General features: G+C 42.1%; 1 long non-coding RNA gene across 1 annotated transcript; it reads left to right on the plus strand.

Annotated features, from left to right (window-relative positions):
* Positions 1-2,757: 2,757 nt before the first annotated feature.
* LOC135097384 (uncharacterized) lies at positions 2,758-11,928 on the plus strand. Its single transcript, XR_010265646.1, has 4 exons — positions 2,758-2,860; positions 9,470-9,640; positions 10,980-11,090; positions 11,650-11,928. It is a non-coding gene; the product is annotated as an uncharacterized LOC135097384 (long non-coding RNA).
* Positions 11,929-13,137: the final 1,209 nt, after the last annotated feature.

A 13,137-nucleotide genomic window follows, 5' to 3' on the forward strand; every position in this document is an offset into this window, starting at 1 on the left:
CAGAACTTGCTGATATAGCGGTTGTTTTGCCTGGTAATGTTCTAGTCGGCAGTGGACTTTAAGATTCCTGGTTTTGTTGGTAACGCACTACCGGCAGACTTCCCACTCCATACTTAGGCGCATATCTTGAGGGACAGACCCAGTGAAGATGAGAGCGTTATATTTCTCCGTGTTGCCTCATCGCCTTCGTGTGGTCACCCCGCGTCACCCACGCTAACTTATTAGTAAATCATATCAAAGTTCACTTCCAGCTGTAGTACGTATGTTGACTTAGTAATTCAATATTGCAAGTGAATCTCAAGGAGCAACAGACATTTATGTACTAATCAGATTGATTTAATTCCATAACTTACGGTATCTACAATATGAGAGAGAGAGAGAGAGAGAGAGAGAGAGAGAGAGAGAGAGAGAGAGAGAGAGAGAGAGAGAGAGAGAGAGAGAGAGAGAGAGGGCAGCTACCGTGTCAAGGAAGATAAAATTGCCATGTACAGTAACTAGTGTTTGTGGGGGAGGATATTACTGCTTATTGGTATGGTAATGTGTTGTGTGTGCTCGTGTTCCTAACGCAGGAGGGGGCACAGTATGGTGGTATATACAGGCATTGTAGGGCGGCCTTCCCTGTCGTTGGGTTGTTCTGATGTAATTTTGCAAGTTTTGTTTCTGAAAATGAGGGTTTGATTTTTTTTTTTTCTGCAGTGGTCGTATATTTAACTTAGTATCAAGAACTAGCTCACTTCACTGCAGTTTGTCATCGGGTAAATTACTAGATTAGCAGCGCGGCTCTCATTTCTTATTTTTTTTTTCGACTTGTAACCCCTACAATGTTGGGGACCTGGTGGGAAAGCGGGGATTCTGGGTAGGGAGCCAAAATAAGCCTAAATACCGCCTCTTATCACCAAAAACAAGTAGGGAGCTGCCTGCTGCTAGTGTTATGATGACCGCCATGTTTACTTATCATGGTACTTGAATATCCACTTGTGTTTATACTTTACTATGCTACACTCGTCCAAGGCTAGCAATTATTTTCTGCAATTAGTGTTCATACCTGTGGCAATATTCCCGATTGTGTTCCAGGAAATCATTGTGAGATGTCTCACAACATGTGAGATGTTGTAACTTTAAAACATTTAACTAATTAGCCATCAAATGAATAATAACCCTAAACTGTTGCACTGCATTGTAGACATTTCCAAGAGTTCCCCAGACAGAGGCGGGCAGACAGAGGCACCGCCCCGCCAGTCGACGACCTCAGCATAATGACGTGTTTTTACTCCCTCAGTGTCCACATTTCATGAGCTTCATTTTCGAATTGTATCGGTTGATATTAAATAGCGACTTCATGTTGCACTAAAGGACACTAACATTTAAATAATAATAACGATTGATTCATTGCGTGTTTTAAGACGAGCGAACTACCAAGAGCCATCTTATTACCTCTCACCCCATCACTAGCGCGTTGGAGGGGGAGTTGATGCCTCTCCCTCCCTCCCTCCCTCTCTGCTCGAAGACTGTCACGCAGCGGCAAGTATTCGTTGTGTTGTGAATATTGGCGTCAGTGTCACGGGGCTGCGTCGGTGTGGCAGGAAAGCGACACGTGGTGTAGGTAGGTAGGTACCGTGACGCGGCCGCTGCAGGTGAACTCCTGAAAACTGGTGGAAATGAAGCAGTATCTGTTGGGGTTGTTAGGTAATAATGGCGGGTTAAATAGAGGTGGCTTACTTCCACCCCTCCTCCCAAACCCCCTACTTTCACCACTCTTCCGTCCTCACTCCCCTCTAAATATTGGGGAGCTTTTAGAACGAGTGGTTGTCACCAGGTGGCAGCACAGACACAAACTCTTCTCTCACATACAAGCAATATCAGATATACCTACAGATATACCCTATCCATGAAGCCCTCAAAAATATGTGGCCTCATGCTGGTCACCATCTTCTCTGTTGATAACACCGAGTGACTTCACATGCACTGAGGATCTTTGCAGGCTGTTGAGTGGTGGTGGTGGTTGCTGGTGTCCAGGTGTGGGAATACGTGTCAAGTCACCGACCCCTCCCAGCAATGACCAAACTCTGTCTCTCTCTCTCTCTCTCTCTCTCTCTCTCTCTCTCTCTCTCTCTCTCTCTCTCTCTCTCTCTCTCTCTCTCTCTCTAGAGTGAAATAGTTATCCAAACAGCCTATTAAAGAGAGAGAGAGAGAGAGAGAGAGAGAGAGAGAGAGAGAGAGAGAGAGAGAGAGAGAGAGATAAAGGGGAGGGAAGGCCCACAGCCAAAAGGTGTGAATGGATTTACTTGATCCCCTTCCTTTGAGTGAACTGCCGCCCTTCGTATGGAAACTTTTACTTGTTAAGTTAATCCACCAAAGATTAGAAGATGTGGAAGGTTGAGTGGAAAAAGACCTGTCCTGGGCCCATCATTTTTGTGAGTGACTTTTACCAGACACGAGGGTGTGAAAAAAAATAGTTATCCATCTTGTCCTACCTGGTGATGAACTCTTTTAACTACTAGTACTTATCACATCTTTCCTGACTCCCAGACCATCATGAAGCATTTCTTTTCTTTCACAGCCATGTCTATGCACTATACTGGCTAGAAATTGCACAATCTGCTTCTTTAGTTGTTTCCTTTCTTGAATGTGCATATAAATGTTTTCAGCTGTGCATTCCATGCTGTGTAATGTTGTAGTGAATGGTTAAATTCTAGACTAAGTTGTAAGTTAAACATGTATCAAGCAGCAGGAGTATTGATGTGTGCGTTTTCCCTGCAGGTGGTAACACGGAGAGCAAGTGGAAGAAACCTTGGGAGACTTCCATGACTCAGGAACAATCACACCTCACTGGGAGACTTGTGACTGACAGGTGGTTCAGGTGAATACTGTATTTTGTTGGCACAATTGAGAATTCTCTGCCCAAAATTCCAAAATCTGAAAGTTTTTAATTGTCATGTCATGTAACAGAGGGAAAATTCCACAAAGTGGTGGAAAAGTTTGCACTGCAAAAAATAAAAAAAAAAGAAAGAAAGAAATGATGAATTGTAAAGCCCACAGACCAAAGCTCTGATGCTTGACTTGCTGCAATGGGAGGTATCAAAAACTGGCAAGTTGTCATCACACACATGCTCTGAAGATGTGATGCTCAGTTTTTTAATCTGACTGTGCTGAGCGTATAACAGAGGTGATAGTGTCTGGCATGGAGGCATATATCTCTCACTTTTATTCTCGACCTTAACCTTCCAAATCTTGGTTTAACACGACCTGTTCCTGTGCTATACATGATAGAAAGGTGGCTTACACAAGGCATTTGAACCTTTCATCCCCAGAATCTCATATGCTTTATATTTCTGCCCGAAGTCATGCCACATCTGTTCTCCAGCTAGCCAAAAACTCCTTCATTAACAGAAAGTGTCAAAATCTTTCAAGATCTAACTACCCTCATGACTTCTGGCAACTAGCCAAAAAACATCTCCAATAACTTTGCTTTTTTTTTCTCTCCTTTATTTCAACCAGATGGCACCACTGCTCTCACATCAGTCTCTAAAGCCGAACTCCTTGCTCAGACCTTTGCTAAAAAGTCTACCTTGGAAGATTCAAGGCTTGTTCCTCTCTCTCCTCCACCCTCCTACTACTACTGCTACTACTACTACTACTACTACTACTACTACTACTACTACTACTACTACTACTACTACTACTACTACCTATTAAAATTCTTCGCAATGATGTTAAACCCTCGGAAGGCTTATGGACCTGATGGGGTCCCTCCTATTGTTCTCAAAAACTGTGCCTCTGTGCTTGCACCTTGCCTAGTCAAACTCAACTCTGTCTGTTAACATCTACCTTTCCTTCTTGCTGGAAGTTTGCCTACATTCAGCCTGTTCCTAAAAAAATGTGACTGTTCTAATCCCTCAAACTATGTCTTGTTGATTTAATTTCCTGCCTATCTAAAGTTTTTTTATTCTATCCTCAACAGAAAGATTCTTAAACATCTATCTCTTTACAACCTTTTATCTGATCACCATTATGTATGGATTCTGTCAAGGCCACTCTACTGGTGATCTGGCTTTCCTTACTGAGTTTTGGTCATCCTCTTTTAGAGATTTTGGTGAAACTTTTGCTGTTGCCTTGGACATATCAAAAGCTTTTGATAGAGTCTGACACAAAGCTTTGATTTCCAAACTACCCTCCTATGGCTTCTATCCCTCTCTCTGTAACTTCATCTCAAGTTTCCTTTCTCACCGTTCTATTGCTGCTGTGGTAGACGGTCACTGTTCTTCTCCTAAATCTATTAACAGAGGTGTTCCTCAGGGTTCTGTCCTGTTACCCACTCTCTTATTATTCATCAATGACCTTCTAAACCAAACTTGTCCTATCCACTCCTATGCTGATGATACCACCCTGCACTTTTGCACGTCTTTTCGTAGATGTCAAACCCTTCAGGAAGCAAACAGTTTATGCAGGGAAACCACAGAATGCCTGACTTCTGATCTTTCTAAAATTTCTGATTGGGGCAGAGCAAACTTGGTATTGTTCAATGCCTCAAAAACTCAATTCATTCATCTATCAACTCAACACAACCTTCCAGACAACTATCCCCTCTTCTTCAATGACACTCAATTGTCCCCCACTTCTACATTGAACACCCTTGGTCTCTCTTTTTCTTATGAATCTAAACTAGAAACTTCACATCTCATCTCTAGCTAAAATAGCTTCTATGAAGTTGGGCATTCTGAGATGTCTCCTCCAGTTTTTCTCACCCCCAAGCTGCTAACTCTGTACAAGGGCCTTATCTGTCCATATATGGAGTATGCTTCACATGTCTGGGGGGCTTCCATTCATACTGCTCTTTTAGACATGGTGGAATCAGAAGCTTTTTGTCGTCAGCTCTCCTCTAACTGACTGTCTTCAGCCTCTCTCTCATCGCCACAATGTTGCATCTCTAGCTGTCTTCTACCGCTATTTTCATGCTACCTGCTCTTCTGATCCTGTTAACTGCATGCCTCCCCTCCTCCTGCGGCCTTGCTGCACAAGACTTTCTTCTTTCTCTCACCCCATATTCTGTCCACCTCTCTAATGCAAGAGTTAACCAGCATTCTCAATCATTCATTCCTTTGGTAAACTCTGGAACTCCCTGCCTGCTTCTGTATTTCCACCTTCCTATGACTTGAATTCCTTCAAGAGGGAGGTTTCAAAATGCTTATCTTTCAATTTTTGACTACTGCTTTGGACCCTTTTATGGGACGGACATCTCAGTGGGCATTTTTTTTATTGGATTTTTTTGTTGCCCTTGGCCAGTGTACCTCCTACATAAAAATAAAAAAAAAATAAAAACTTTTGGGGAACTTTGCCAAAAACTTTTTCAGATGTAAATACACACAGTTTACCCATCCATCCCTCTCCTGTGTTATGTCAGTCACTCTTGAATAGAAGTTCATCAGGTTGGTTACATATGATTGCTTTTTGTCTAAAGCTGTACTGTTTTTCTGTTATATATATTGTGTTTTTCTACAACTTCTGTCCAGTGCTTCCCTCAGTTTTTTACAGATCTTCCATACTGTGCTGGTAAGTGATACTGGTCTACAGTCTAGTGGCTCTTCTTTCTTTCCACTTTTATAAACTGGCACAATGCGCGTTTTCTTGCATTCATTGGGCACTCTTCCCGATGATGGTGAGCACTTCATTATGTCATGTGCTGGTTCACTCCATCTGGTCCTGTTGCTTTTCTCTTTTCCAGTTCCTCCATCATTCTATAAACTACTTCTTTCATTGCTGTAATTTCCCACATTTGATTTTCTGTCTTCTTGTCTTGTGGTTCTTTAAATTCTGATTCTTCTGTCAAAACTTGCTGGTACTTTTTGTTTAGCAATTCAGTTAACAATTCAATCAGTCGTGTCTTTTGGTTCTTCATATGTTTCATGTCCATCCTTCAACCTTTCTATTTTTTTCTTTTAGTTTATTTTTTTTTATTTATGAATCTAGAACAGTTTTGGTTTTTCCTTGCACTTCACAATTAAATCCTTTTCTTATTCTTTCTCTTCCTCTCGCCTTATTTTCACATATTTATTTCTTGCTATCTTAAAGTCCTCTTTATTTGTTTGATTTCCATTTTTTTTTCATTGTTATACATGCTTGGCCTCTTGTTTTCTTTGCTGTTCCACTTCTTGCATTGAACCACGCTTGTCTTCCTCTTTCTTTAGGTTTGTACACTGGGACACATGTATTCACTGCTGCCTCATCTAGTTCCATAAAAATGCCATGCTCATCTTACACCTCATTTGCTGTCTTCAGCTTTCTCCAGTCCATTGGCTCAAACAGTCTCTTAAGATGCTCTGTATTCACTGTGCCATAGTTTCTCCTGTTTTCTTTGTGTGCTTCATCCTCTTCGCTGACGTCACCGTCGGCCTCTCTTTCCATTGGTGCATGGTCACTTTTTTCCGAGGGACACGCATGTCTTGATTCTTTAGTTGGGTGGATTCCTTTCATTAATGTTTGGCCAAGTCTTGTTGGTTTGTCGTCTCCCCTCTATCTTGTATTTTCAGTCACCCATTGCATCACTGTATTTTCCATAGTCACCTTCAGAAGTCTTTCTCCACGTGCAGTCTCGTTTCCTCCTGCCTCGAACGTTTCCCGGTTCATTTCTTAGCAGTTGAAGTCACCAACCAATAATTCTCATTTACTATTTTTGATTAATTTACTTAAGTACTGAATGGTATCTTCTGTTACTTTTTCACAGTCTTCCTTGCTCCAAGAGTTTGTTTTGGGTTGTATATGTTTTTTTTTTTTTTTATGTAGGAAAGACACTGGCCAAGGGCAACAAAAATCTAATAAAAAAAAATGCCCACTGAAATGCCAGTCCCATAAAACGGTCAAAGCAGTGGTCAAAAATTGATCAATAAGTGTCTTGAAACCTCCCTCTTGAAGGAATTCAAGTCATAGGAAGGTGGAAATACAGAAGCAGGCAGGGAGTTCCAGAGTTTACCAGAGAAAGGGAAGAATGATTGAGAATACTGGTTAACTCTTGCGTTAGAGAGGTGGACAGAACAGGGGTGAGAGAAAGAAGAAAGTCTTGTGCAGCGAGGCCGCAGAAGGAGGGGAGGCATGCAGTTAGCAAGATCAGAAGAGCAGTTAGCATGAAAATAGCGGTAGAAGACAGCTAGATATGCAACATTGCAGCGGTGAGAGAGAGGCTGAAGACAGTCAGTTAGAGGAGAGGAGTTGATGAGATGAAAAGCTTTTGATTCCACGCTGTCTAGAAGAGCAGTATGAGTGGAACTCCCCCAGACATGTGAAGCATATTCCATACATGGACGGATAAGACCCTTGTACAGAGTTAGCAGCTGGGTGGGTGAGAAAAACTGGCGGAGACGTCTCAGAACACCTAACTTCATAGAAGCTGTTTTAGCTAGAGATGAGATGTGAAGTTTCCAGTTCAGACTATAAGTAAAGGACAGACCGAGGATGTTCAATGTAGAAGAGGGGGACAGTTGAGTGTCATTGAAGAAGAGGGGATAGTTGTCTGGAAGGTTGTGTCGAGTTGATAGATGGAGGAATTGAGTTTTTGAGGCATTGAACAATACCAAGTTTGCTCTGCCCCAATCAGAAATTTTAGAAAGATAAGAAGTCAGAAGTGTTATTACCATCAAGTTAACACTCACCTTTTCTGCTTTTCCTTCCCCATATTTCATTATTTTTGTCTTCATCTCATTTCTTGTCATTATCATTACACCTCCTTCTCCTTTGGCAGTCATGTCTCTTCCCCTAATATTGCAGTTATTGTTAGTCTGGTTTTCTTCTTTTAGCTCTGTTGCTGCTAAACATGCTGCCTTTGGGTTTGTCTCTTTTAAGTAGTTTTGCTGTTCAGTTTTCTGTGCATTGATCCGTCTACGTTGGCACGCGTCACAGTTTGTTTTTCGTTTGTGCTGTTTTTCTCTACTTTATTTTCATTCATTTTACTTTAGGTACCATTTCTTCACTCTGTCTCCCAAAAGCCTCAAGAAAAATGTAGTTTATTCTTCTGATGTTGATTCATTTTTCTTTTTTGTCATTCCATTTTTTTTCCATTCTTCATTTGTGTTGTTGTTAGTGCATATATCCTTGCAATGTTCTTATCTTAGTTTGGATGTTCTTTGTAGTACTTGTCGTGTTTCCTAATTTTATAATATTCCTCTTTGTATGAGGAGACCACACCACTGCCTCATATTCCAGCTTAGGTCTTATCTTGGAAATCAACACCTTTTTTTATCATTCCTTCATCCAAATATGAGAATGCCATTCTTACTCTTTTTAACAAATTCATCATCTCTCCAGTAATTTTATTAGTGTGTCTGTCCGAAGTCAAATTTTCAGTGACTGTTACTCCTGAATCCACTTCCTCTTTTGATTTTTTTTAACCACACCATCCATATCATAATAATATTGTATATTGTATTCTCTTACCAAACTCTATTACTTTACATTTACTTAAATGGAATTCCATTTGCCAATATTTACTCCATCTTATTTGAATCTTCTTGCAGTACCATACAGTCATTTACATTTTCTACCCTTCTCATCAGCTTAGTATCATCTGCAAATAAGTTCATATAACTATTTCTTCGTTTGTTATTTACATATATTACAAACATTATTGGTCCCAACACTGACCCCTATGGGACACCACTAGTTCCTTTCAGCCAAGATGAATGTGTGTGTGTGTGTGTGTGTGTGTGTGTGTGTGTGTGTGTGTGCACACCTTGTCTGGGCTGCCCCATGTGGGATTGGGGGAGTCAGGGACTGCTGTGTACCAGAGACAAGGGTGTGAGGAGACCAGCTATCCATCTTGTGCTGCTTTTTGTTCACTCTCATTGCTATTTCCCAAACCATTCTGAAGCATGTGTATTCTTCCACAGGCATCCCCACACACTATACTGGCTGGGAGTTGCACAGTCTGCTTCTTTTAATCCTTTTCCTTTCATGGATGTGCATGTAAATGATTTGTGCTGTGCCTTCTGTGTTGTGAAGTGCTGTGTTAATCTCTGAACTGAGAAGCATACTCATTCATACTTATGTGCTGCATCTCTGCTGCATTTCAGAGGCTCTAGTTGAAGTTGTAAGAGTTCTAAGGATGTGTTTATGGTTCCAGTGACAGATTAACAATGTTTCCACCTTACTAACAGGAGAAGCAGCCTTAGGGACATGGCTGATCATGTGTGTGGCTTTGGAAAATATTCATGGTAGGAAGGAAGAGTATTTCTGAATGTGGGCCCTTTTTGATAAGTTACACAGGTATTTAGGGGTGTGCTTATGGTTCAAGTGAGAGATTAACAATATTTCTACCTCATTAACAGGAGAAACAGTCTTGGGAACCCATCAGATTGTCTCTGTGGCCCTGGAAAATAGTCTTAGTAAGAAAGCTGAGGGTTTGTGAATGTGGACCCGACTTGTGAGTTCAGTGTGATGCCCATAATGCGACAGGAGCACTGATGTGTGTGTCCCCCTGCAGGTGATGTCACAGAGAGCAAGTAGAAGAAAACCTGGGAGACTTGCTTAACTCAAGAGCAAGAGCCGCACCTCACCGGGGATCTGCAATGTGTGGCAGCGACTGCAGGAATCAACACTTCGGTTTGTCAGCACACAGTTACAGCGACCTTGTTCATCAGACTGTTGGTGAAAGGTGATCATTGTGAAAGAGGTCAAGGTGTGTGTGTGTGTGTGTGTGTGTGTGTGTGTGTGTGTGTGTGTGTGTGTGTGTGTGTGTGTGTGTTGTCATATACATGAGGGGGGGGCTATGGTGGTGGTGTCCAATCTCTGTGTCTGGTGGTGTCTGACTCAGCCATAAATTCCTGCATCACTTCTGCACACACAGACACACACACACACACACACACACACACACACACACACACACACACACACACACACACACACACACACACACACACACACACAACTTTCCCATCAGTCCATCCATGCAGCTACTGGTGTGTGGGGAAAGGTGGCATGTGTGTCTTGTGATGAAGTTGAATAATATATTTTGTTGTCTTGAAAGATTTCATTCAGTTTAAAATTCCCCTGTTGCAACAATTGCTGTACCTACTTTGCAACAGTTTCATGAGTGTATATCTACATCACATCAGCAATGAAGCATCAAGCTTTTAGAGTTTGTTTGCAACAGTCATGTATGAATTGTCCTGATGAAATAGCTGTACAACACTCTGGTGGCAGGTGATTGTGAGTAGTGCCATCCAGCCACCACCTGGGCTGTGTCTCTGCCTGTCACGCCTACACCATGAAGGAGCGCATGGAGGTGCTCTGGGGAGCCACAGTAGTACTTGTGACGTTTGGCCTTCTAAGGTTTTAGTGTGCCATTGTCTCGGCTTGCTTTAGCAGCCTGGAGTGGAGATTGATAGGATTTTCAAGAGTGTTTTCGTGATTCTAGTGGTTGTTGTAATGTTGTTAACCCCTTGTTTGTGCAAGGCCTCATTCGTGAGTGTTTCATTCTTGGTGGTTACTTTTACCAAGCTGTAGTGGGAGTTTGAAGTGTTGTCATGATTCAAGAGGTAGTTTGTTGAGGCTGCTACACCATCAGTGAGAAAAGCACCCTTCAGAACCTTGCTGATTGTCTCTCTGACCTCTGAAGGTACCTCTGATGAGAGGACAAAGCACTTAAGAATGCAAACCTCGGCCCCAACGTGTCTCCCTCGTGTGTATGTAAAAGAGGAGACCTGCACCACCTTGATGTGTGTCCTGTAGTGCAGTGAAGTATGGAATGGGACTCCTTGTGTGTGTGTGTGTGTGTGTGTGTGTGTGTGTGTGTGTGTGTGTGTGTGTGATAGATGGCTCTTAGATGTGAGTGTGTCTCAGTGAATTGTGGAGTGCAATTCTTTCTTTTCTGTCTGTGTTAGAGGACTCATGCTGCACACTATAAAGTCCCAGGGCATTGTGCAATGAAACTACTACTTTTAAGCATTGTCAGTTTCCTCACTACTCTTATTACACTGTTTCTCTTTCAGACTCCACAGACCGACTGGGAGACATGACGTCAGTGCCACCAAGCAGGGAGTAAAACCAAGAGGAGGAAGAGGAGCATTCAAGAGACATCAGCTGGCCAGCAGTCCATTCAGGTGTGCCTTTCATTACATCATTATTTATCCATAATTTCCCTTCTGGGGTTGGACAGCCCATGAGTATCTCCCACTTGCAGCTGTAGACAATTTCTTCCTTACTGTTGAGTGTTGTCATGCCTTCCTCCACACACCATCTCAAGATCTTCCCAGTGGTTTCCTTCCAAGTACTCTAATGCTCTTCTCAGTTTGTGGCCCTGATTTGTAAGTGCCAGGAAGACCATGGTGAAGGCAGCCCACAAACCTTCCGTTGGACATGAGTGGCGAACAGCAGTGAAAATACGGCAGTATCTGATTCTTTGCACCAAAACACAGTGTGCTTATTAACAGATTTATTCACTGTTCACTCATTTGCTCATCTCTAAAGGAGTGAAGAGTGTGCACTGAAGTAAGCATTGTAACTGGTGTGTGTGTGTGTGTGTGTGTGTGTGTGTGTGTGTGTGTGTGTGTGTGGTGATGGAGTTCAATATCAGGGTTGTCGTCTTGAAAGATTTCATAAAAGTACTGAATCTGATTTGGAATTCATGTTGCAACAGAAACTCTCCCTTCTTTGCAACAGTTTCACAACAGGAAGTGAAGGATGAAGCATGAAGGTTTTAGGCCAAAATGAACGGACAGCAATCGGGAATGACACGTCCAGCAAAACCAGCAACACAGCAGTGAGTGTGCATGCTGGTACGTCAGGTCAGGGGTGAAGTGTTTGGATTGTGGGCTAAAATGGCTTGCTTATACATGAATATCTTTCACACTGGAGGAGCTGGGGTGTGCGTGTGTGTTAGGGGTTTTTGGGTGTTGATAGGCTTGTTTGTAGGTATTTCCACCTGCTTATCATCCGTTTTAGTTGTTCTTCGCTCTTTCATCCTCCCTCTGTCATTCATTTTATTTATTTTTTCATTATTAGTGTACAGTCTTTGCCTCTGTCATTTCCTCTAACATTTATCCAGCCCTTCCTTGTCTCTACATATCTAGTCCTTCTTTGCCTCTATCACCTCTTGTCTAATATTTATCCAGCCCTTCCTTATCTCTGTATATCTAGTCCATTGCTTCTATCATCTCTTCTGTCTACTATTTATCCAGTCCTTCACTTCCTGCCTTTAGTTAGCATGCACTCCTCACCTCTTCTGCCGTCTATATTCACCCAGTCCTTCCATCCACACACCACATGAATCTAAATTAACACACATTTTCCAATATTCTTCCTTTCATTAACCCCTCACTGTATTTCCAGAGTGAATACTTCCCAGACCATCCAGTCATTTGTACTGTTTGGGAAGTCTTTCATGAACTCTTGCTTGGACAGAAAAATGTTGCAAAATTTCTCACAGGGACTGACCAGGTTCCTCTCATAAGAACATAAGAACATAAGAAATAAGGGAAGCTGCAAGAAGCGACCAGGCTTACACGTGGCAGTCCCTGTATGAAACACACCTACCTATTTCCATCTGCTATCCCCATCCATAAACTTGTCTAATCTTCTCTTAAAGCTCTCTAGTGTCCTAGCACTAACTACATGATTACTGAGTCCGTTCCACTCATCTACCACTCTATTTGAGAACCAATTTTTTCCTATCTCCTTCCTAAACCTAAATTTTTCAAGCTTGAACCCGTTATTTCTTGTTCTACCCTGGTTGCTGATCCTAAGAATTTTGCTTACATCTCCCTTGTTATAACCCTTATACCACTTAAAGACTTCTATCAGGTCCCCTCTTAACCTACGTCTCTCTAGAGAATGTAAATTTAACCGCTTCAACCTCGCTTCGTAAGGAATACTCCTCATCCCCTGTATCCTTTTAGTCATTCTCCTCTGTACTGATTCTAATAGACCTATATCTTTCCTGTAATGTGGGGACCAGAACTGCACAGCGTAGTCTAGATGAGGTCTGACCAGCGCCAAGTATAACTTTAATATTACTTCCGGCCTTCTACTTTTAACACTCCTAAAAATGAATCCTAGTACCCTATTTGCCTTGTTTCTGGCTTCTATGCATTGTTTCCCTAGACGGAGTTCAGAGCTAACTATAACTCCTAAATCTTTCTCGTACCCTGT

This window comes from Scylla paramamosain, chromosome 4 (genome assembly GCF_035594125.1).
Source record: "Scylla paramamosain isolate STU-SP2022 chromosome 4, ASM3559412v1, whole genome shotgun sequence".
Classification (NCBI taxonomy): Eukaryota; Metazoa; Arthropoda; class Malacostraca; order Decapoda; family Portunidae; genus Scylla; species Scylla paramamosain.